Source organism: Balaenoptera borealis (assembly GCF_965194805.1).
Source record: "Balaenoptera borealis genome assembly, chromosome: 4".
Taxonomy (NCBI): domain Eukaryota; kingdom Metazoa; phylum Chordata; class Mammalia; order Artiodactyla; family Balaenopteridae; genus Balaenoptera; species Balaenoptera borealis.
Genome location: NC_138861.1, coordinates 37923497 through 37949692, shown reverse-complemented (window position 1 = coordinate 37949692; position 26196 = coordinate 37923497). Strand labels below are relative to the sequence as shown.

At 41.5% G+C, this 26196-nt stretch overlaps 1 protein-coding gene across 2 annotated transcripts in view; it reads right to left on the bottom strand.

The window, feature by feature from the left end:
• EDNRA (endothelin receptor type A) overlaps positions 1-3972 on the bottom strand; it is a 62507-nt gene extending 58535 nt beyond the window's left edge. The window contains exon 1 of one of the 2 annotated variants that reach the window (XM_082389019.1): positions 3569-3972. The gene's annotated coding sequence lies outside the window, so the exon portion shown is untranslated. The remainder of the gene's footprint in view (positions 1-3568) is intronic. The other variant, XM_082389020.1, reaches the window with a different exon arrangement.
• Positions 3973-26196: the final 22224 nt, after the last annotated feature.

The following is a 26196-nucleotide window of genomic DNA, read 5'->3' as shown; positions in this document are numbered from 1 at the left end:
TAAAAACAGAACTCTGATTAACACCATCAATACATTTAACAATCTTAGTCATTTAAAATTGAGATAGTTGATAAAGACAAAATATTTATTTTATTGAAAACCTGGATGATTACTGTGTACAATCAACATCTTCTGACAGGAGTTTTTTTGCTTTTCCATTCGTCAGAAATTATTATCAGGATATTTGCCAATGAATGAAACTAGGAGTAATAGACTTTCTCAGGCCAGGCATACTATTTGGTTTTCCAAACATCCTTTATACATCCTTTAAACATCCTTTATAGCTGCATTGATTATGACCAGTCACTGTGCTGAGCACTTCACATGCGTGATGCCCTCTAATCAAGCAGATACATGGTTCCATTATAAACACAGGGAAACACAAGGTCAAGTAGCTTGTCAAGGCCATAGCTGGTGTGGTGCTGCTGTGATTCAAAGGCAGGTTAGTCTGACTTTGAGCCTGAGCTCTTAACCACTAGACCGTACTGTCTCTCATTCTCATGACTTCTTAGCATCTAAAGTGTTTTAACAACGTTTCCAGCGTTTTGAAGAAGCAATAGACTTTGGAAGTTGGTTAGATATTTTCAAAAGACCATTTCATTGTTTTGTTTTGTTTTGTTTTAGTCACTTGCAGAGAGCAAGTGGTCCTTCTTGTTCAGGAAGTCTAGGCTTCTACTTGAAGAAAAGATGCTGGGAAAATGAGGGAGGTTGGTGGTAACACAACAATTAAAGGTAAATAAAAACGGCCCTTCCCATTTTAATATTTTGTATATTTTCTGTGAATTTTTGTGAATCTTTAAATGAAGGCCATAAGCTCATTTATGATGTAGTGTGTGTGTATGATGAATACACCCAGGTCACAATTTAAGTTTTAAGAATTGTGTCCTTTTGAGTCTATTCATGGTTGATATGAATTTTGATATGAACTTTTAGGAATTTTGACAGTTATCTTGGTTATCAACAAAGTTTAGGGCTTAGTCGATATATGGATGAAACAAGATTTATTCAAGTTGTACAGAAGGTCTAAAATAAATATAAGGTGCAAATACTGCATACTTCTGCCTTCCCCAGAGATTCCCCCCCAGAACCTGAATTAATAATAACATTTTATGTATAGTAGTAATCTATTATATACAGTATTTGTTGTCTGACTTGAGCTTTACAGCTCTAGGTAGGCAGGGACAATATCATGAGGAAACTGAGCCTTGAAGAAGTTGTCACATTTTTGTGGCCAAGAAGTGGCAGGACAGGTAAAACACCTCACTCTACTTTGCTCATAAGACTTGACTCAGTCAAGTCTTAAAATATCAATTTTTCTAAGCTAGGGGCACACTGGGCATACAGTTCTGCCCAGACTTAATTGTAAGTAGTTTGCAGGTTGTTTTTTTTTTTTTTTTTCCTGCTTCTTACAGTTTGGAGTATTTGACCAAATGTTGACAGACCTACGAAACGCCGCTATTTCCATTCCGCCGTGGAGACCAGAACTCTAAGAACAAAGCATATTGTCATCCTCCCCCTCAGATCAGAGATGGGAAAAAGGAAATCCTTCAATATTTTGTGCTGTTTAATGACTAAAGCCTCCCAGTTGCCCAATAGGAATGAACCTTCAGAAAGAGTTTTCTTAAAAGTAAAAGAGAGAAGGCCTTTTCCAGAAATGGAATGGCTCTTTGCCCATCAGAGTCTGCTAGGAGGCTATTTCGTGAACTGACCTGGCTATCTATGGTGGGTTGACACCACTCACAAAAGTACCACTCGGTGTTTGAACGTCAGCACATTGGTTTGCTTGGTGAGCTGATTACCGCAGGAGCTGAGAAGTCTTATCAAATCTGTGGGTTCTTATTAAAGTGTGCGTCAGCTACCATGAAAACCACTTTCTTTCTCCTCCAACAATGACGCCACCACAGAAATCATTTCTGAAGACATCTCTTTCAGCTCTCTACACATATGAAGCTGCAGAACTAAGGGATACCTGGCAAAGGCACGTGGCTGCCATGTCATCATTGGGTGAAAAATACAAAACCAAAGGAAAAAACCCTTTCAAATGCATGTTCCACCAAGGACGAGTCTGTAGCTCGTTTCTCTAAGTCACGCTGTGCTTCAGACCATCAGTCATAATCAGTCATAGCTCTAGTGAAGCACGTCAGGTTCAGACCTGAAGGACATGGTTTATAGATTCAGCATTCTTCATATTTGGGGTCTAAGGATTTGCTGGAGTTCAAAAGGTATCATTAAGGGCTTCCCTGGTGGCGCAGTGGTTGAGAATCTGCCTGCCAATGCTGGGGACACAGGTTCGAGCCCTGGTCCGGGAAGATTCCACATGCCACGGAGCAACTAAGCCCGTGTACCGCAACTACTGAGCCTGTACTCTAGAGCCCACGAGCCACAACTCCTGAGCCCGCGTGCTGCAACTACTGAAGCCCGCATGCTGCAACTCCTGAAACCTGCGTGCCTAGAGCCTGTGCTCTGCAACAAGAGAAGCCACCGTAATGAGAAGCCTGCACCACAGTGAAGAGTAGCCCCCCACCCACCTGTACGCAGCAGCAAAGACCCAATACAGCCAAAAATAAATAAATTTATTTAAAAAAAAGCTATTATTAAGCAAGAGGACTGAATCCTTTGTGGTTTAACAGTTTAACATCTCAGACTCTCAGGATCAAAGTTCACTCGTAATTAGCAATTTGGAAATTCCGACCTTACCCACAAGGCAAGAGTTTAGAGCAGGTAATTCACATGAAATGACTGCCAAGGTGTTTCTCAATTACTTAATACAAAACAGAGGGAGTGGGAGGAGTCATAAATATCTACAAGAGGAGAAAAAAACCAAATAAACTAGGAACTTCGAAATAAGTTTTTTCGGTGGGTTTTGCTCGGTGGGTAAGAAATTAGTAACTCTCCTGACTGACAACGCCTGACTTTAATATGCCTCCCAGATCACCCCGCTCCGCCGTCAGGTCTATCCCGGAACGCCATTAGGATGGTGTAAACGGAGGCTGATTATCGGGAAACAGCCCTTGTTCTCGGCACGTGAAGGGCAACAAGTGTTCACGAAAGGAGGGCACAGAACAAAACGCCCAGACCTCCACGGGCAGGTTTCCAAACTAGCTGCCCTGGGGTTTTTCCAGACACATCTGTTCCTCACACCCAGTGCCCTTGGCTACCCTTGGCATGCCCCGGGCGGGCGGGAAGAGAAGCAGTCTGCGGGGCAAACTTCACAAGTAGGCTCTTGAGCCAACAACAAGGGCGTGAGGTTCCACAAAGTTCTCGCAAGCCTGGGGGAAAGGGAGACCCGCGGAGAACTGCTGGTCTTCTTTTGACTAAAATTCCGACGCCCGCCTGGGGAGGCTGAGGCGCTTTGGATCAGTTTCCCAAACCCGCAACGTGCCCGGAGCGCACCCCGCCCAGGAAGGCGCCCGCGCCGCCTCGCGCCCTCGGGCAGGTGATGCCAGCCCCGGTGCAGGAGGTGCAGGCGCCGGGCTACAACGCTCCAGGCTCGCCTCTCCTCCCGACCGAAGGGCCCGCCGGCGTCTCCCCTACCCAGCTCGGGACCCCTAAAAGAAAAGAGTTGCACCGACCGTGGAGCTCGGCGGGCGCGGACGGCTGCCCGGCCCGCGCGCGGCGCCTGGGCGAGAGGAAGCCGAGACGGCGAGGGTGGGTGGCGAGTGTCCCGGGCTCCGGCGCGGCAGCGGCCCCGGCTGCACCGCTGCCCCCGCTTCGCAAAACTTCCTGGGCACGGCTTCTCCGGGGAGGTCCTCCCCGAGCCGCCCGCCTCCGGCCACCCGGTGGGATGGAGCGTCTCCACCTCCCGTCCGCAATCGCCAGACCAAAGGGGTGACTGTGCGCGCGCACGAGGGCTCGCAAGAAAAGGAAAACTCCGGAGGAACACGCCTCCCGTCTGTCCTCCCCTTCTCCCAAAGCTCCCAGACCTTCTACTCCACTCTAGGGCGGCAAGAATGTCCAAACCTTCCAGCCCTCCAGGGATGCCGCCACTATAAAGCACTAGGCTGCCGCCCCCTCCCAGGCCCTGAAGGGCAGGAGTCTTTTTAACTATTTCCTTCCTGAAATGAAAGTGGTGGTGAGGGGACGGTGATCGAGGAGGAGGGTAGTTTAACAGACAAGACTCAGAACTGAGGAAGGTCTTGCAGAGAAAACTTTCCCTTCCCAGTTAAGTGCAGGCAGATTTGATCCGGAGGGAGCGACTGCAGAGTCAGGGTCCGAGCGCGGTTTCTGCTCTGCGCTCCCTGCCCCTTTGCTTGTCTTGTACGTTCCCTCTTAAGCTTATAGCAAGTGAAAGAGCCAACGTGGACAGCAGTTTACTGGATCAAGGACGTTTTGTTTCTATCTTGTCCCTTGAAGCCAGCACCCCAGGGCTACCTACTACTGGCCCAGGGCAAAGCAGGAGCCCCTGGAGAGATTGTGGAAGGGTCCAGCATGTGGCTCCGAGAAACCTATGATTCCTCAAGAAATCCAAACAGGGAGGATGCAGGTGCTGCAGAAGGTGGGTTTCAGCATGTCTATACCATAGAGAGTTTATCCTAGATGGGGTCGTGGGAGAGGAGATGAGGGACAAAGGCCATTGCCTGTGACAGGTGAGAAAAATTCAAGGCTCCTTGAAAAGGAAACCCTTGTACACTGTCGGTGGGAATGTAAATTGGTGCAGCCACTGTGGAAAACAGTATGGAGGTTCCTCAGAAAACGAAAAAATAGAACTACCATATGATCCAGCAATCCCACTCCTGGGTATATATCTGAAGAAAACGGAAAACACTAATTCGAAAAGATACATGCACCCCAGTGTTCATAGCAGTGTTACTTACAGTCACCAAGATATGGAAGCAACCCAGTGTCCATCAATAGATGAATGGATAAAGAAGATGTGGTATATATATATATATTATGGAATACTACTCAGCCATAAACAAGAACAAAAATTTGCCATTTGCAACACGGATGGACTTGGAGGGTATTATGCTTAGTGAAATAAGTCAGACAGAGAAAGACAAATACTGTAGGTAATCACTTATATGTAGAATCTAAAAAATAAAAAAAACTAATGAATATAACAAAAAGGAAACACACGGAAATAGAGAACAAACTAGTGCTTACCAGTGGGGAGAGGGAAGAGGGGAGGGACAAGATAGAGGTAGGGGATTAAGTATAAACTACTACGTATAAAATAAATAAGCTACAAGGATATATTATATAGCACAGGGAATATAGCCAGTATTTTATAATAACTTTAAATAGAGTATAATCTTTAAAAATTGTGAATCACTATGTTGCACACCTCTAACTTATATAATATTGTAAATTAACTATACCTTGATAAAATCACAATATGAGACAATATTTAATAACCTGAGTAAATGTTCAATATCAAGAAAAGAATAAAAATAAAACATTCTATGGAAAAATATAATCAAGGGCTCCTTAGAGAAGGCCTTGCCCGGGAGTCCTTCAATGCATTATTGGTATGAGGCATATTGTGGAAATGTGAATTTGGAGCACTGGTCACATTATATTACAGACTGTTCTGATTATCAGCTGCAGCTAAAGAAAATCACCCTAAAATGGTAGTGGTTTAAAACAACATACCTTAGTCATCAATCTGCAATTTGGGCGGGACTTGGCTGGGACAGCTCGTCATCTTTGCTGGGCCTGGAGGCTCCACTTCCAAGATAGTTTGCTTTCCTGGTAATGAGTGTTGGGTTTTCTCTATGTGTGTCTGCCTACAAAGTGGTTTATGTTTCCTCACAGCATGGTGGCTGGGTTCCAAGAAGGAGTGTCCCAAGAGACAGGAAATGGTAGCTGCCAGTTTCTTAAAGTCTGGGCCTAGAAACTGATATAGTGTCACTTCTGCAAATTCTATTAGTGAAGCAGTCACAGATCCTAGATTCAAGGTGAGGGGATACAGACTTCACCTGTCAATGCAAGGCGTGTCAGAGGACTGGAGGGGCATTTTGTAATACTATCAAAGAGATCCACAGACTACCACTGTTGAAAGGGACCTTAATAGTCACCTAGTCCAATGGACTGGGTATTACCCTGTGCATTAATCTGTTCTATCTACAGCTTCCTCAGGTTGAAGAGTCAGCCAGAATAATTAATAGCTTTTATAAGTGCCTTTGTTTGCATTTTAAAAAAGGTGCCCCTTTAGGCACATGGCTTGGCAAGCTGACAATATTTTCAGGGAAGAAAAAGTCCTACACCAGGGTTCAAACCTTGGCATGTGAAACATGTGCTGGTTTTTAGTCCCCATTCACCCTATGACCAGACACACTTGGACAGTACAACTTGCACAATTGAACATGGCAGTCTATTCAGTCTTTGGTAGAGCACATCCATCAGCCTCTACCTCCTGGGACAGCCCATCCCACTGTGGTGCAGGTCTAATTATTCAACGTCTTTTCTTCACACTCATTAGGATGGCTATTATCAAAAAGCAGAAAACAAGTGCTGGTAAGGATGTGGAGAAATTGGAACCCATGTGTGTTGCTGGTGGGAATGTAAAATAGTGCGGCAGCTGTGGAAAACAGTTTGGCATTTCCTCAAAAAATTAAACAGAAAATTACTGTGTGATCCAGCAGTTCCATTTTTGAGTATATACCCAAAATAACTGAATGCAGGGACTTGAACAGATATTCATATACTCATATTCATAGCAGCATTATTTACAATAGCCAAAAGGTGGAAACAACCCAAATATCCATCTATGGATGAATGGACAAATAAAATGTGGTATATACATGTAACCTGAAATATTATTCAGCCTTATAAAGGAAAAAAATTCTGATACACGGTACAACATAGGTGAAACTTGAAGACATTATGCTAGGTAAAGTAAGCCAGACACAAAAGGAGAGCTATTGTATGAGTCCACTTATATGAGGTAGTTAGAATAATAGTCAATATCTTAGAGACAGAAAGTAGAATGATGGTTACCAGGGACTTGAGGGAGGGAGGAATGAGGGTATATTGTTTAATGGGTTTCAGAATTTCAGCTGGGGGTGATGAAAAAGTTCTGGAGGTGGATGATAAGGATGGTTGCACAACAATGTGAATGTACTTACTGTCACAACCATACACTGAAAAATGGTTAAAATAATAAGTTTATTTTAAGTATATTTTACCACAATAAAAGATATTCTTCCTGACATTAAGATGAAATCTGCCTCCCCATAATATTACCTTTTGATCGGCCCTATAAGTTCATAAAAACAGTTTTCTGTCTCTTCTGAGAAAGATCTTCAGATATAAACAAATATGTTTATGTGCATCACCAGCATAGATCTGCCTTTGTAAGACATTGGGGTTGCCTCATTCTAGGTGAGAACAACATGAACTTTAGTTGTTGAAGATTTATTTTCTCATCTTCTCCGCTTTACTTTTGGGAAAATGACTCCAGCGGATTTAAACCAGTTGTCATTCAAATTAACTACCTCCAGTAACCCCTCTCCCTATAGCCAAGACTTTAAATACTTGCCTCACTATTGTATTCCCTGCTTTGTACTTTTAATGAACATATAATTCACATATTTGACTAAGTTTCTCAACTCAGCTTCCAAAGTTTATTTCGTTTCCCTGAAAGGTGGGTTGGAAGCAATCTGCAGGTCTTCTGGGTTTCAGGGAGACTTTCTCAATCACACTTGACTTCTAGTTCCTGCAGCTCATTAAGTGGAGCATTACTGTAATGGTACTTACAATGGTTTTTCTCAGCATCACATTATCATTATTGATTTCCTGAACAATAATTGCAGAAGATTAAGAAGTACTCAAGATACCACTCAAAAGCCAACTTTTCATGTGTCCTTGGGGGTAAATGTTCTTATGAATTTAAGTTTCTTCATTCAAATGTGCAGATCCATTTCACAATCGCTAATTCCTTAGCTCCTCATATCTGAACTGCAATAAAGGATCTGAATCGCACAGTATTTGCTAGGAATGTTGTGTTCACTTTAAGGCTCCCTGGGGGCAATAAAACATGCCCGGTTCAGGGAAGAACCACAGAGATAAAGAAAGACTGGACAGCCGGTTGTGAGAAGAAAGGTGGAGAGATTGGGGAAGTGTACACCAAATCCTGAACCTGTCACTGCAGCACTGGGCAGTATCATGGCTGAGACTCACTATTGGCAGAGAACATCACTGACCTGGAGGAGAAAAAGCAAGCCTTGTGATTTGAAGGTCCATTTTTAATTAAAATTCACCATAGGCAGTTTGTTTCCAAAAGGAAGTATTCCAAAATGCTAGGTTGTAGAGGGGTTGCTGAAGATTCTAAAAGTTTTCTCACTGCAACAATGTTGCACCTGGTGGTCAAGACTGCAGGGTATCTCATCAAAATATACCGAAGGCATAACTATGTAGCCCAGTGTTTTGTAAACTGCTGGTGGCCTCATAGGAGGGCTGAAAAATCAGTCAATCTTAGCATCACTAATGACTGGATGAGCAGATATTAGGTGTCCTCTGATGACATATTCCATCTGGCCCAAAATGTTTAACTTGAATCAAGACTTTAGCTATTCTTGTTTCCAGGAAAGATAGGAGATAAACACACAAGTTGAACAAATACCGTGAAGAAGCAAACAGATAAATCCAGAAAGTATGACATTTTACTCTTCAGTGAATTAATCAATAAAAAAGGGATATTTTTCTGGATTATAAGAGACTTAAAGGAGCACGACAACCAGTTACACCATCCTGGATTGGATCCTGGTTTGGAGAAACCAATTATAAAGGACATTTTTTTTGAGAACTGGGAAAATTTAGATTTGGACTAGGTATTAGATGTTATTAAGAAATTACTAATTTAATTAAATGTCATTATTTGGGGCATATAGAAGAATGGTCTTATCTTTTTGAGATTCTTTTAGGGGAGATATAATTTACTTTTAACTACCAAAGCAGAAACAAAAATGACAGGAGTTAAAAAAAAAGAGTAAAAAAGTACCTGAAGTCTTGGCACATAACAGGAGCTCAGTAAATGATAGATCTTTTCACTTTAATTTCTTCCTTTCTTGTTTGTCTGTGAGGTGACTGGTAAAGCAGAATGAGCAGCATGACGTGACAACCTGGCTGACTTCAGGAAGGTGTCATAGCAGTAGGGCTAAGGCCAAGGAGACCAGTGACATCCGAGGAGCTACAAGGTAAAAGCTGGAAGGGGATCTGATGCCTTGCATTGGCCCAGAGGAGACCAACCATCCACAGCAAAGTTTAATGTCGATGCTGCAGCAGGAATCCTTAACAGGATGGAAGGGGCCTGGGACTTCCCTGGCAGTCCAGTGGTTAAGACTCTGTGCTGCCACTGTAGGGGGTGTGGGTTCGATCCCTGGCTGGGGAACTGAGATCCTGCAAACTGCGCGGTGAGGCAAAAAAAAAAAAAAAAAAAAAAGGAAGGGGCCTGAGGGTTCCAGAGTTTGTTAGTGAAGACAGGCCAAAACGGGTACTATCATGAGGTCATTATGACTCTGACTCTTGAATGTTCCTTAGGCTGATGTGGGCTTGGGAATTGTGGGTTGCACTTGCAATCAAAGAAGACAAACAAACAAAAAGCCTGATCTTGAATGAAGGAGACAGTGAAAAGAGATGCATTGGGCTGCTCCCCCAGGCCTGCAAGCCCTGTACTTGCCCAGCCTTGAGACCGAAGACAGAGCCTGGAGTCAGCGACAGAGACATCAATAGTTTAATAGATGGGAATCTTACATGTCTGAGCAAAAGGGTCCTGGAGTGATACCCCACCGTGGACAGCAGACAGCAGGCAGGACACGGCAGCAATCTTCACTCCTGGGAGGAATAGGGAGACTACTACTTATAGGGGGAATTGACTCATCGGTTACCAGGTAAATCAGCGGAGGGTCATGGCCCTCTTAGACTCTCAGGCTAAGTACCTTCATGGGCAGAGGTCTTCCTTTTGATAAACTTTAAAAAATTTTTAAAATATTTATTTATTTGGCTGCGTCGGGTCTTAGTTGGGGCACATGGGATCTTCATTGCAGGATTCGGGATCCTTCCTTGCAGCGCGAAGGCTCCTTATTGCAGGGCGAGGGCTTCTCTCTAGTTGTGGTGAGGGCTCTAGAACGCAGGCTCAGTAGTTGTGGCACACGGGCTTAGTTGCCCTGCGGCATGTGGGATCTTAGTTCCCCAACTAGGGATTGAACCTGTGTCTCCTGCACTGGAAGGCAGAGTCTTAACCACTGGACCACCAGGGAAGTCCCTTGGTAAACTATTGTAGGGGAGCCATTCTGATCTAAAGACTAGAACAGTCACTAGCTCAGGCTGGGGGCAAGTATGTAGGTATTTACTGATTAAGCTCTATGATTAAGAGGGAAGTTCAGTTATGTGAGTAGAGTGTAAATGAAACAGGGATGGGTCGAGCAGGGGATGTACAGAGAGCAAGAGAACAGCCATCTTGAATGGCCTGGCCATACAAGGTGACAGCAGGTCTCATGTGTAGTAACTTCAGATCAGGAGAGGGAAAGGCAATTAGCTTATAACTTTTGTTTAGATATGTCAGGGAAACATGATAGACCTTGACATTGGCAGAAAAGATTGGTAGGTGTCCTGTCTAGTGCACTCTTCTGTGTTATCTATGCCTTTCCTCATCTTTGAGCTATTTTATGACTCTGTTAATTGTAGAAAACTGACAGAAATGCAAGCGGTTCTTGTCTGTAGAAATGAAAATTAATTTTGACTGGTAGAGATGTAAGTGATTCTTGTCTTGTGGATGTTGATGTTGTCAGCTGGGCTGCCACAATAAAATACCCACAAACTGGGTGGCTAAAACAACAGAAATTTATTTTGTCACAGTTTTGGAGACCTGGAAGTCTGAAATCAGGGGACCATTATGCTCAAGATGTGGTGAGAGCCCTCTTCCTGGCTTACAGATTGCTGCCTTCTTGCTGTGCCCTCACATGGCAGAGGGAAGAAAAATGAGATAGATAGATAGAGTATTCTGGTATCTCGTCTTTTTTTTTTTTTTAAATAAATTTATTTATTTATTTTTGGCAGCATTGGGTCTTCGTTGCTGTGTGAGGGCTTTCTCTAGTTGCAGAGAGCGGGGGCTACTCTTCGTTGCGATGCGTGGGCTTCTCATTGCAGTGGCTTCTCTTGTTGCAGAGCATGGGTTCTAGGCACATGGACTTCAGTAGTTGTGGCACATGGGCTCCAGTTGTGGCTCGCGAGCTCAGCCGCTCCACGCCATGTGGGATCTTCCTGGACCAGTGCTTGAACCTGTGTCCTCTGCATTGGCAGGTGGATTCCCTACCACTGTGCCACCAGGGAAGCCCTGGTGTCTCTTCTTATGAGGACACTAATTCCATCCTCAGGGTCCCACCCTCACGACCTCATCTAATCTGAATTACCTCCCAAAGTGCCATCTGCAAATACCATTACATAGGAGGTTAAGGCTATAACATATGAATATGGGGGTGACACAGACATAAAGCCCATATCATTCCACCCCAAAATTCATGTTCTTCTCACATGCAAAATACATTCCTTCCATTCCAACAGCCCCCAAAGTCTTAACTCATTCCAGCATCAATTCGAAAGTCTAAGGTCCAAAGTTTCACTTAAAAGTTATCTAAATCAGATATGAGTGAGACTTAAGGTATGATTTGCCCTGAGACAAAATTCCTCTCCTGCTGTGAATGTGTGAAACCAGACAAGGTATGTATTTCCAAAATACAGTGGGGAGATAGGCATAGGATAGACAGTTTACTCATATGTAAAGGGAAGTTGTAAGATCATATTAACTATAGGCTTTTTTTAATGCTTTATGATTCTATGATTATCTTATAATGATTTTAGGATCAAAATGGATATTTAGGATATAAAATGGACTTTATATTTAGGAAATAAGATGTCTTTATTTACCATTGATCAGGATATGTGAAAGAAAAGTTTTTGGAAGATTAATTTGGCAGAAGTGTTTCACATATCTGAATAGTAACTAGTGGCAAGAAGACAGGTTAGGTTGGTGTATTATTTTAGTATGAAGCATGCGGTAGAGAATAAAGTGGTGATGAACACTGCTTTGGTGGTTTGGGGGTAATGTTTAAGGCACAAATCCTAGAAACATTTAAAATGCAGAAGACTGATGTAGCAGCTAGCTTATGCTGTATAACAAATCACTCCAAAACAACATGTTGGTTTAAAACAACAATTTTTTACTAGCTCATGATTTTGTAGGTCAGCAATTTGGGCTAGGCTCATCTGGGTGGGCTTTTAGCTGGTCTTAGCCAGGCTCATTCATGCAGTAGAGTGTCCTCACGTATCTGCAGTCACCCAGCATTCTATGGCCTTGCTAACATATTTGGCTCTTGGCTGGAGTAAGGGGTTAGTTATCAGTGTCATGTGTCTTTCATCATCCAGCATGTTATCCTGGCTCATTCGCCTGGTGGTATCAGTGTTTCAAGTGCAGCAAGAAAGGGCAAGCCCCAATGATCATGTACTTTTCAAGTACTGGCATCATGTTTGCTATTATCCTGTTGGCCAAAGCAAGTAACATGGTCAAGCCCAGAGTCAGTATTGGTGGAGACTAGCCAAGGGCATGAAAAGAGACAGAGACAATTATTGCAATCATTTGTGCAAACAATCTAATGCAACCCAGAATTTTTTTTTTTTTTTGCGGGGGGTGGGGGGATGTGAGGAACAGATTGGATCTATGGGATGAAGTTAGAAGAGACTGAAAAATGACTCTAAAATTTCCTGGAGTGAGCTCAGAACGGTTCATCAATATTTATTTAGTAAAACCTGTGTATCAGGTTCTGTGCTAGGAATAGAGGTTTGAAAAAGCAACAACAAATAAGACATGACCCTATCCTAAAGAAGCCTCGGGTCTAATGGGGAAAAGATAATCAAGAGCTTAAAAACGACACAGTAAGTGTTAGGCTAGACCTATTTGCTAGATAAGGGGCTGGGAAACATTTTCTGTAAAGGGATATCTAGTAAGTATTTTTGGCTCTGTGGACCCTACAGCCTCTATCACAACCAGTGAACTCTGCTGTGATCGCACAAAAGGAGCCCTAGACAATATGTAAGCAAAGTGACCAGGTGAGAAAGATGGGCAGTGAATCCGTTAGAGTGCCTAGAAAGGGAAGCCAGGTTTAGGGGGCAAGAGGGGTTTATGTGGGAAGAAGAAGAATTCAGTTTTTAAATAGCTTGAATCTAAGGGCACATGAGGGCTTCAGGCTTGAAATTAAAGCATGTAGAGATCAGTAACTGAAGCCAAGAGTTGGATGCATTTCATTTGGAGACAGAATGTGAAAAAGAAAAGGGCGAAGAAACGAGGATGAGCTTTGTACAAAGCATTCAGTTAGAAGCTTGTCAAACAGAGAGAATCATCTGAGAAAGGACCAGAGAAGAAGGGCAGTGTCTGTGACACAAAGAAAGAAGAGAGTTTCAGGAATGAATGAATGGTCAAGAGAGGTCAAAGGGAATGAAGTGTGGGAATGGGTCACGGAGATCGGCAATAAGGGGGATATTGTTCTAAGGCTGTCAAGCTGAGCCTTTAGGCAAACTTTTCTGCTTTACACACATTCAAAATAGCTTAGTAATTAGAAACAGTGCAAAAAGACATGCAGAAACATTGCTAAGTAGCGAGTATAAATCTTTTTGCTAAGTTTACTTTCATAATAGGTGGAAGAAAAATCAACACCATCTATAATTAGCATGTGCTACATTAGCCTTTTTTTCAAGATCTCTTGGTAACTTTTGGAAAAGGAAAATTAGTTTCTTGGGAAATAATTCTATTTCTATTTTTATATGGAGGTGAACAATGACAAGGAAGCTTGCATGTCAGGTAAAGCCTTTTATTGATGCTAATTTCTAATTTACATTTTTAAAAGGTGAATATGTTTTCCATGGCTTTATCTGAATGCTAAGTTAAAACAACCTACATGTCCATCAACAGATGAATGGATAAAGAAGATGTGGTTCATCTATACAATGGAATATTAATCAGCCATAAAAAAAGAATGAAATAATGCCATTTGCAGTAACATGGATGGACCTAGAGATTATCATACTCAGTGAAGTAAATCAGACAAAGACATATCATATGATATCACTTATATGTGGAATCTAAAAAAAGGATACAAATGAACTTATTTACAAAACAGAAACAGAGCCATGGACTAAGAAAACAAATTTATGGTTACCAAAGGGGAAAGGTGGGGGGGGGGGGGGAAGGCATAAATTAGGAGTTTGGGCTGAACATGTACACACTACTGTATATGAAATAGATAATCAACAAGGACCTCCTGAATAGCACATAGGGAACTCTATTCAATATCCTGTGACAACCTAAATGGGAAAAGAATTTGAAAAAGAAGTTATATACGTATATGTACAACTGAATCACTTTGCTATACACCTGACACTAACACAAACATGGTAAATCAATTATACTCCAATATAAAATTAAAAATTAAAAAAAAAAGAAAGAAACAATAACTGAGAGAGGGAGAAGGCCAGCAGGCAGAGGCGGGAGAAGCAGCCAACGAAGGTGGGAAGGCTGGGGCCCCAGCGGTGATGAGAAAGGGCCCTGGGAGAGCCACAGGGATGCCCTGATCGAAAGAGGACGCAAGGTCCGGACCTGCACGGGCTTCAGGGAGCCAGAGGGACGCGCGTGCGCGGTTGAGCAGGGAAGCGGCTCTCCCTCGTCCCTTCCCCACGCACCATCTCCTCGGGTTTCCCTCCATTTCTCGCATCTCCTTTCCGTTGCCGGCTCCTCCCGCTTTCTTCTGTGAGGGCTCCAATGGAGGTTCTGCCACCACCCCTGCTTGCCCTCGTGCCAGACTGCAGATTTCATGGGTTCTGAAGTCTGCCACCCACCGTCAGCCCAGAGGAACCCGCCAGGTGAGGACCAGAGCTCAGGCGTGAATCCTTCCCCGTGCTGCCCTCTCCAAATCTCCAAAGTGTGACCTCAAGTTCAGGGCCCCGGTGGGTAACAGGGTGAACCATCTGTCTGTAGGCTATAAACCAGAGTTGTAAGACAGGTCCTAGTCTTTGAGAACCTCACTTATATGCCAAGGGCTGAAAGAAGGTTTCAACCCTCAGAAAAGGAGGTGGGAGAACTGGACACCCTGCCTTCCCCGACGTGTGTTCGGTGCCTTGGTTGGATTTTGATTCTCAGTGTAACGTGCAGCTGGGGCTTGTTCCCAGCCAGCACGCCCCACCAAGGTTAACAGTTTCAGTCTCTAGTTATGATTAGAAAGGCAACTGAGATAGGACCTTTTTTGTTGAAATTTGATGCTGAATCTGGCCTCTATACCCCGACACGGAAATAAATCTCCGAGACAGGGTTTTGGGTGAAGTAGAAAAGGATAGCTTTATTGCTTTGCCAGGCAAAGGGGGCCACACCAGGCTAGTGCCCTCAAAACTGTGTGTCCCTACCTGGAGGGGGTAGTGAGGAGTTTTATAGTAATGGTTCAAAAAGGAAGGTATGATCAGCTCGTGGACGTTCTCCTGATTGGTTGGTGGGGAGGTAAGTGGGAGTCAGCATCATCAACCTGCTGGTTCCAACTGGTCTGGGGGCTACGTGCCTGTGGGCAGCATACCGTTACTTCTCTTACCTGGTAATGGTTTCAGTATCTGCAAAACAGCTCAAAGATATTATGTGTATCCCTTGAGGGGGAACCAGGGCCTTGCCCCAAGGCTGCACTATTGTTTCTTGACTGTTCCTCCCGTGTCTCCTCATCTCCTCCCTTCCCTGATTAGCAACTGTTTGAACCTGCACATTGGAATGCAGGGAAGGTCATGGAGGCTGAATGAAGCCTATTTCCTGTAATCAAGAAATGGGGGGGTGGGATTCCCTGGTGGTCCAGTGGTTAGGACTCAGTGCTTTCACTGGGGGGCCTGGGTTCAATCCCTGCTCAGGGAACTAAGATCCCACAAGCTGCACAGAGTAGGAAAAAGAAAGAAAGAAAGAAAGAAAAAATGGGGGACACAGAAAGACTTTTGTGCCCAGGAGCCCCACAGGGTCCTGCTTGGTTTCAAAATGAGAAAAAAGGAGCCATTAGATGGGACAGTGAGTTGGGTTATGGAGTGTTAATGGCTGGATCAAATAGATGTGGGAGATTTACCAGTGAACAGAATATAGAATCCAGAAATTGCTGTGTATGTGTAAGTGTTTAATATAATCATAGTAGCTCACATTTGCTGAGTGCTTATGTGTCAGCTACTGGAGCCATTTCTCAGGTTATCTTATTTAAGTCTCTGTAAGTTAGGCACGATGACTATCTTGATTTTACAGCATTACCCAGAGCCATTACTGGTAAGTGTTGAAGCCAGGCAGTCTGACTCCAGAAGTCTCAGTGGTATCAATAAATTATCTGCTACAAATCATTGGTCAGTGGGCAAAAGACTAACTGAGGAATTACTAAACGCTGGGGACATTCTTTACATCTATTTCATTTGTTAAATAAATACTGGATGAATCAAGAGTTTAAATGTAAAGAATGAAACCATAAAAAATACTACAAGAAAAAAACCAATAATTGAGACTTCTTTGAGGCTTCCATGTATATTTATTTATTTATTTATTTATTTATTTATTTTTTTAAAATTTATTTATTTATTTTTAGCTGTGTTGGGTCTTCGTTTCTGTGCGAGGGCTTTCTCCAGTTGCGGCAAGCGGGTGCCATTCTTCATCGCGGTGCGCGGGCCTCTCACTATCGCGGCCTCTCTTGTTGCGGAGCACGGGCTCCAGACGCGCAGGCTCAGTAGTTGTGGCTCACGGGCCTAGTCGCTCCGTGGCATGTGGGATCTTCCCAGACCAGGGCTCGAACCCGTGTCCCCTGCATTGGCAGGCAGATTCTCAACCACTGCGCCACCAGGGAAGCCCCATGTATATTTATTGATGACATTTAAGTAATCTTTAATGCAGAGTGTATTCTGTCACAAAGCTTTCCAATTTTTTTCATCTTAATTTGTCAATCAAGGCTTTAGGACTACTAGTTAGAAATAGATGTCCAAAACTGGGTGATGGGTTTTGTGCCGTAAAGAATTTAGAATTCAGATTTCAGAATTCTCTCAATGTGCCATTACCAACAGCTCAGTCATCTCTCATGGATGAGGTCTCCTTCTCAGGCACTCTTGTTATCCCTCAACTGGAAGACTTAGAGGTGGCTTTGCCTAAAGGAGGGTGGATGGATTAGACAGCATCTCAAGGACATTTGTCGACAGCTTTCTGATTTGAATATTTTTGGGCGGACATCTGTATTTGTTTGCTAGGGCTGCAATAACAAAATACCGCAGACTGGGTGGCTTCAGCAACAGAAATTTATTTCTCCCAGTTCAGGAAGCTGCAAGTCTGAGATCAAGGTCTTGGTAGGTTTGGTTTCCTCTGAGGCCTCTCTCTTTGGCTTGCAGATGGCAGCCTTCTTGCTGTGTCTTCACATGGTCTTTCCTTCTGTGAGTATGTGTATGTCTTAGTCTTATCTTCCTACAAGGACACTGGTCCTATTGGATAAGGGCCCACCATATGATCTCATTTTGCCTTAATTACCTCTTTAAAGGCCCTATCTCCAAATACAGTTGTTGGGGGTTAGGAGTTCAACATATGAATTTTAGAGGGGACAAAATTCAGCCCATAAATACATCTAATGCTTGCACTCTGTGTCTTGGAATGGCAGCATGATTTTGCAGCTGTGGAACCCCTACATTCCAGGCCTTGCTCCCACTTGCTGCTTCATGTACTGCCCTTTGGGTTTGAATGATTTAAAGAAAAATGTTCACAGTTTGCTTTATGTGCCTCACAAATGTATATATTTCTGTGGAAGTATTTTAAATTATAGACATCATAACCTTCACTTCTAAATATTTGATTATCTCAACTATAAGAATCCTTTCTTATTATTGGAAGAATTTATTTGCAATTTTATTAAATGTTTATTTCTTCTCAAACATATGAATTCAATTTTGATATTTTCCCGATGCACTTATTTTTTGCTGTCCCCTTTTAGTCAAGTGTGCAGAGTATCTTCTAGGTTGGTGTTTCATCAACATTTTATCATTGGCAAAGTGTTCTGTGGTTAAGTCGCATTCGGAAATGCTGGTGTTAGGTGAGTCTCAAGGATGTGGTGTTGTCATTAGTCACCATTTTAGTCATACTATGTTGCTGGTAGTCACTACAGGGAAAGTTTATTCATGCTATAATTTTGTGATTTCTGTCCGTGTGAGATTTTAAAAAAATTATGCCTTGAGGATATTGCATTTTAGACATTGCTTTTTAAAACAGCATTTTAAGCTCTTTTATATTGAGCCCTTGCCTACTTTATTCCTTGGAGATACTCTTTTGTTTTTCATTTCTGGGCTGTGGTAATATTTCTCCAGAACATTAAAAAAAATTTTTTTGATACCTGGTAGGAACTAACTTAAGAGTCATATAGGGCTTCCCTGGTGGCGCAGTGGTTGAGAATCTGCCTGCCAATGCAGGGGACACGGGTTTGAGCCCTGGTTTGGGAAGATCCCACATGCCGCGGAGCGGCTAGGCCCGTGAGCCACAACTACTGAGCCTGCGCATCTGGAGCCTGTGCCCCGCAACAAGAGAGGCCGCGATAGTGAGAGGCCCACGCACCGCGATGAAGAGTGGACCCCGCTTGCCACAACTAGAGAAAGCCCTCGCACAGAAACGAAGACCCAACACAGCCAAGAATGAATAAATAGATAAATAAATTAAAAAAAAAAAGAGTCATATAAACGACTCCACCCCATCCCCTCTTCCTGTTTTTATTCAGAGCCAGCTCTACATCCTTAGACCCACATATAGTTAACTTCCATCTACACTCTCATCCCAGGACCCTGTGAGGATTTTCACTGTCTTCTACCTTGAACTACGAGAAACTAAAACACCGTATCTCTTGTCTTATCTCTCCATAGCATTGTAAATTGAAATCCTACTAGTCTGTATTTATCATTTGTTACAGGTCAGACCCTAACTTTTTTTCTTTTTTCTTTTTTTTAACATTTATTATTTATTTTAAACCATTTCTTAAAAATTGAAGTATAGTTGATTTACAATGTTGTGCTATTTTCAGGTGTACAGCAAATTGATTCAGTTATACGTTATATCTATATCTATATCTATATATATATTCTTTTTCAGATTCTTTCCCCTTATAGGTTATTATAAAACATTGAGTAGAGTTCCTTGTGCTATACAGTAGGTCCTTGTTGGTTATCTGTTTTACATATAGTAGTGTGTATATGTTAATCCCAAACTCCTAATGTATCTCTTCCCTCCCTTACTTCATCTTTCCCCTTTGGTCACCATAAGTTTGTTTTCTATGTCTGTGAGTCTGTTTTGTAAATAAGTTCATTTTTTAATATCCCACATATAAGTGATATCATATGATATTTGTCTTTCTCTGTCTGACTTACTTCACTTAATATGATAAACCCTGGGCCTTACTTTTGAGCCTACATGTTCTCTGAATTTCGTCAGACAAATATATTTGACAACTCTCAAGCAAGGCTCTCCATTTCCGCCCTCTCTTGCTGTCTAGCCTTGGCACTTACCAGCCACTCTGACTAGAGTGCCCTCCCGGGTCCTTTCAGAAGCACCCTCATTCTTCCACCGCAACCTCTGACTCACCTCACCCGTGAGCACTTTCCACATGTGGCCAGCTGAGTCCACTTACACTTACTACTGCAGGGGTTAGAATGTATCCATTTTCTCTGTCTTCTAGATTACTTAAATGCTTATTTATTGCCTCCCCCTTTTTTTGGTTTTTCTTATTTAGGCTTTATAATGGAAAAGAATATAACAGATACAGTCCCTGGTCCCACAAATTTTATTTCATTTCATTTTATTTATTTATTTATTTATTTTAACATCTTTATTGGAGTATAACTGTTTTACATTGTTGTCTTACTTACTGCTGTATAACAAAGTGAATCAGCTATACGTATACATATATCCCCATATCCCCTCCCTCATGCATCTCCCTCCCACCTTCCCTATCCCACCCCTCTAGGTGGTCACAAAGCACCAACCTAATCTCCCTGTGCTATGTGGCTGCTTCCCACTAGCTATCTATTTTAGATTTGGTAGTGTATATATGTCAATGCCACTCTCACTTTGTCCTAGCTTACCCTTCCCCCTCCACGTGGCCTCAAGTGCATTCTCTACGTCTGCATCTTTATTCCTGTCCTGCCCCTAGGTTCTTCAGAACCATTTTTCCTTTTTTTTAGATTCCATATATATGTGTTAGCATACGGTATTTGTTTTTCTCTTTCTGACTTACTTCACTCTGTATGACAGATTCTAGGTCCATCCACCTCACTACAAATAACTCAATTTCGTTTCTTTTTATGGCTGAGTAATATTCAATTGTATATATGTGCCACATCTTCTTTATCCATTCATCTGTTGGTGGACACTTAGGTTGCTTTCATGTCCTGGCTATTGTAAATAGAGCTGCAATGAACATTGCGGTACATGACTCTTTTTGAATTATGGTTTTCTCAGGGTATATGCCCAGTAGTGGGATTGCTGGGTCATATGGTAGTTCTATTTTTACTTTTTTAAGGAACCTCCATACTGTTCTCCATAGTGGCTGTATCAATTTACATTCCTTCCAACAGTGCAAGAGGGTGCCCTTCTCTCCACACCACTCCAGCATTTATTGTTTGTAGATTTTTTGATGATGGCCATTCTGACCAGTGTGAGGTGATATCTTATTGTAGTTTTGATTTGCATTTCTCTAATGATTAGTGATGTTGAGCATCCTTTCATGTGTTTGATGGCAATCTGTATATGTTCTTTGGAGAAATGTCTATTTAGGTCTTCTGCCCATTTTTGGATTGGGTTGTTTGTTTTGTTGATATTGAGCTGCATGAGCTGCTTGTATATTTTGGAGATTAATCCTTTGTCAGTTGATTCATTTGCAAACATTTTCTCCCATTCTGAAGGTTGTCTTGTTTATGGTTTCCTTTGCTGTGCAAAAGCTTTTAAGTTTCATTAGGTCCCATTTGTTTATTTTTGTTTTTATTTCCATTTCTGTAGGAGCTGGGTCAAAAAGGATCTTGCTGTGATTTGTGTCATAGAGTGTTCTTCCTATGTTTTCCTCTAAGAGTTTTATAGTGTCTGGCCTTACACGTAGGTCTTTAATCTATTTTGAGTTTATTTTTGTGTATGGTGTTAGGAAGTGTTCTAATTTAATTCTTTTACATGTAGCTGTTCAGTTTTCCGAGCACCACTTATTGAAGAGGCTGTCTTTTCTCCGTTGTATATTCTTGCCTCCTTTATCAAAGATAAGGTGACCATATGTGCGTGGGTTTATCTCTGGGCTTTCTATCCTGTTCCATTGATCTATATGTCTGTTTTTGTGCCAGTACCATACTGTCTTGATTACTGTAGCTTTGTAGTATAGTCTGAAGTCAGAGAGACTGATTCCTCTAGCTCCGTTTTTCTTTCTCAAGATTGCTTTGGCTATTCGGGGTCTTCTTTGTTTCCATAAATATTGTGAAATTTTTTGTTCTAGTTCTGCGAAAAATGCCAGTGGTAGTTTGATAGGGATTGCATTGAATCTGTAGACTGCTTTGGCTAGTATAGTCATCTTCACAATGTTGATCTTCCCAATCCAGGAACATGGTATATCTCTCCCTCTCTTTGTATCATCTTTAGTTTCTTTCATCAATGTCTTATAGTTTTCTGCATACAGGTCTTTTGTCTCCTTAAGTAGGTTTATTCCTAGATATTTTATTCTTTCTGTTTCAGTGGTAAATGGGAGTGTTTCCTTAATTTCTCTTTCAGATTTTTCATCATTAGTGTATAGGAATGCAAGAGATTTCTGTTCATTAATTTTGTATCCTGCTACTTTACCAAATTCATTGATTAGCTCTAGTAGTTTTCTGGTATCATCTTTAGGATTCTCTATGAATAGTATCATGTCATCTGCAAACAGTGACAGTTTTACTTCTTCCTGTCTGATTTGGATTCCTTTTATTTCTTTTTCTTCTCTGATTGCTGTGGCTAAAACTTCCAAAACTATGTTGAATAATAGTAGTGAGAGTGGGCAAGCTTGTCTTGTTCCTGATCTTAGTGGAAATAGTTTCAGTTTTTCACCATTGAGAATGATGTTGGCTGTGGGTTTGTCATATATGGCCTTTATTGTGTTGAGATAAGTTCCCTCTATGCCTACTTTCTGGAGAGTTTTTATCATAAATTGGTGTTGAATGTTGTCGAAAGCTTTCTCTGAATCTACTGAGAGGATCATATGGTTTTTATCCTTCAATTTGTTAATATGGTGTATCACACTGATTGATTTGTATATATTGAAGAATCCTTGCATTCCTGGGATAAACCCCACTTGATCATGGTGTATGATCTTTTTAATGTGCTGTTGGATTCTGTTTGCTAGTATTTTGTTGAGGATTTTTGCATCTATGTTCATCAGTGAGATTGGCCTGTAGTTTTCTTTTTTTGTGACATCTTTGTCTCGTTTTGGTATCAGGGTGATGGTGGCCTCATAGAATGAGTTTGGGAGTGTTACTCCCTCTGCTATATTTTGGAAGAGTTTGAGAAGGATAGATGTTAGCTCTTCCCTAAATGTTTGATAGAATTCACCTGTGAAGCCATCTTTCCTGGGCTTTTGTTTTTTGGAAGACTTTTAATCACAGTCTCAATTTCAGTGCTTGTGATTGGTCTGTTTATATTTTCTATTTCTTCCTGGTTCAGTCTCAGAAGGTTGTGCTTTTTGTAAAATTTGTCCATTTATTCCAGGTTGTCCATTTTATTGGCAGATAGCTGCTTGTAGTAATCTCTCACAATCCTTTGTATTTCTGCAGTGTCCATTGTTACTTCTCCTTTTTCATTTCTAATTCTATTGATCTGAGTCTTTTCCCTTTTTTTCTTGATGAGTCTGGCTAATGGTTTATCAATTTTGTTTATCTTCTCAAAGAACCATCTTTAGTTTTATTGATCTTTGCTATTGTTTCCTTCATTTCTTTTTCATTTATTTCTGATCTGATCTTTATGATTTCTTTCCTTCTGCTAACTTTGGGGTTTTTTTGTTCTTCTTTCTCTAATTGCTTTAGGTGTAAGGTTAGGTTGTTTATTTGAGATGTTTGTTCTTTCTTGAGGTAGGATTGTATTGCTATAAACTCCCCTCTTAGAACTGCTTTTGCTGCATCCCATAGGTTTTGGGTCATTGTGTTTTCATTGTCATTTGTTTCCAGGTATTTTTTGATTTCCTCTTTGATTTCTTCAGTGATCTCTTGGTTATTAAGTAGTGTATTGTTTAGCCTCCATGTGTTTGTGTTTCTTACAGATTTTTTCCTGTAGTTGATACGTAGTCTCATAGCATTGTGCTCAGAAAAGATACTTGATATGATTTCAATTTTCTTAAATTTACCAAGGCTTGATTTGTGACCCAGGATATGATCTATCCTGGAGAATGTTCCATGAGCACTTGAGAAGAAAGTGTATTTTGTTGTTTTTGGATGGAATGTCCTATAAATATCAACTAAGTCCATCTTGTTTAATGTATCATTTAAGCTTGTGTTTCCTTATTTATTTTCATTTTGGTTGATGTGTCCATTGGTGAAAGTGGGGTGTTAAAGTCCCCTACTATTATTTTGTTACTGTCGATTTCCCCTTTTATGGCTGTTAGCATTTGCCTTATGTATTGAGGTGCCTTTATGTTGGGTGCATAAATATTTAGTTGTTATATCTTCTTCTTGGATCGATCCCTTGATCATTATGTAGTGTCCTTCTTTGTCTCTTGTAATAGTCTTTATTTTAAAGTCTATTTCATCTGATATGAGAATTACTACTCCAGCTTTCTTTTGATTTCCATTTGCATGGAATATCTTTTTCCATCCCCTCACTTTCAGTCTGTATGTGTCACTAGGTCTGAAGTGGGTCTCTTCTGGACAGCATATATATGGGTCTTGTTTTTGTATCCATTCAGCCAGTCTATGTCTTTTGATGGGAGCATTTAATCCATTTACATTTAAGGTAATTATCGATATGTATGTTCCTATGACCATTTTCTTAATTGTTTTGCGTTTGTTATTGTAGGTCTTTTCCTTCTCTAGTGTTTCCTGCGTAGAGAAGTTCCTTTAGCATTTGTTGTAAAGCTGGTTTGGTGGTGCTGAATTCTCTTAGCTTTTGCTTGTCTGTAAAGGTTTTTCATTTCTCTGTCAAATCTGAATGAGATCCTTGCTGGGTAGAGTAGTCTTGGTTGTAGGTGTTTCCCTATCATCACTTTAAATATGTCCTGCCATTCCCTTCTGCCTTGCAGAGTTTCTGGTGAAAGATCAGCTGTTAACCTTTTGGGGATTCCCTTGTATGTTGTTGCTTTTCCCTTGCTGCTTTTAATATTTTTTTTGTATTTAATTTTTGATACTTTGATTAATATGTTTCTTGGCGTGTTTCTCCTTAGATTTATCCTGTATGGGACTCTCTGCACTTCTTGGACTTGATTGACTATTTCCTTTCCCGTATTAGGGAAGTTTTCAAGTATAATCTCTTCAAATATTTTCTCAGTCCTTTTCTTTTTCTCTTCTTCTTCTGGGACCCCTATAATTCGAATGTTGGTGCATTTAATGTTGTCCGAGAGGTCTCTAATACTGGCCTCAATTCTTTTCATTCTTTTCTGTTTATTTTGCTCTGTGGTAGTTATTTCCACTATTTTATCTTCCAGGTCACTTATCCATTCTTCTGCCTCAGTTATTCTGCTATTGATTCCTTCCAGAGAATTTTTAATTTCATTTATTGTGTTGTTCATCATTGTTTGTTTGCTCTTTAGTTCTTCTAGTTCCTTGTTAAACGTTTCTTTTATTTTCTCCATTGTATTTACAAGATTTTGGATCATCTTTACTATCATTATTCTGAATTCTTTTTCAGGTACACTGCCTATTTTCTCCTCATTTGTTTGGTCTGGTGAGTTTTTTACCTTGTTCTTCATCTGCTGCGTATTTCTCTGTCTTCTCATTTTACTTAACTTACTGTGTTTGGGGTCTCCTTTCTGCAGGCTGTAGGTTCATAGTTCCCATTGTTTTTTGTGTCTGCCCCTAGTGGGTAAGGTTGGTTCAGTGGGTTGTGTATGCTTCCTGGTGGAGGGGACTGGTACCTGTGTTCTGATGAATGAGGCTGGATCTTGTCTTTGTGGTGGGCAGGACTGCGTCCAGTGGTGTGTTTTGGGGTGTCTGTGAACTTATTATGATTTTAGGCAGCCTCTCTGCTAATGGGTGGCATTGTGTTCCTGTCCTTTTAAAAAAAAAAAATTAATTAATTTATTTTTGGCTGCATTGGGTCTTTTTTGCTGCACACAAGCTTTGTCTAGTTGCAGCCAGCGGGGGCTACTCTTCGTTGTGGAGTGCCGGCTTCCCACTGCGGTGGCTTCTCTTGTTATGGAGCACAGGCTCTAGGCATGGGCTTCAGTAGTTGTGGCATGTGTACTCAGTAGTTGTGGCTTGTGGGCTCTAGAGCACAGGTCAGTAGTTGTGGCACATGGGCTTAGTTGCTCCACGGCATGTGGGATCTTCCCAGACCACGGCTCGAACCCGTGTCCCCTGCATTGGCAGGTGGATTCTTAACCACTGCACCACCAGGGAATCCCCGTGTTCCTGTCTTGCTTATTTTCCAGCATGTGGTGTCTGGCACGGGAACTTGTTTGCCGTTGTTTGGAGCTGGGTGTTTGTTAGCTTTGAAATGGAGATCTCTGGGAGAGCTCTTGCCAATTGATATTACATGGGGTCGGGAGGTTTCTGTCTGTCCAATGTCCTGAACTCGGCTCTCCTGCCTCAGAGGCTCAGGCCTGACACCTGGTCGGAGCACCAAGACCATGTCAGCCACACAGCTCAGAAGGAAAGGAAAAAAAGAAAGAAAGAAAGAAAGAAAAATAAAATAAATAAATTTATTAAAAAAATATATTATTAAAATAAAAAAGTAATTAAAAAAAAGAGAGCAATGAAACCAATAAATAAATCCACCAATGAAAACAAGCGCTAAAAACTAAACTAAGATAAACATATAAATCAGAAAGTAGTCAGTCGCACTACAAGCAACTCTATGTCAATAAAATGGACAACCTGGAAGAAATGGACAAATTCTTAGAAAGGTATAACCTTCCAAGACTGAACCAGGAAGAAACAGAAAATATGAACAGACCAATCACAAGGAATGAAATTGAAACTGTGATTAAAAATCTTCCAACAAACAGAAGTCCAGGACCAGATGGCTTCACAGGTGAA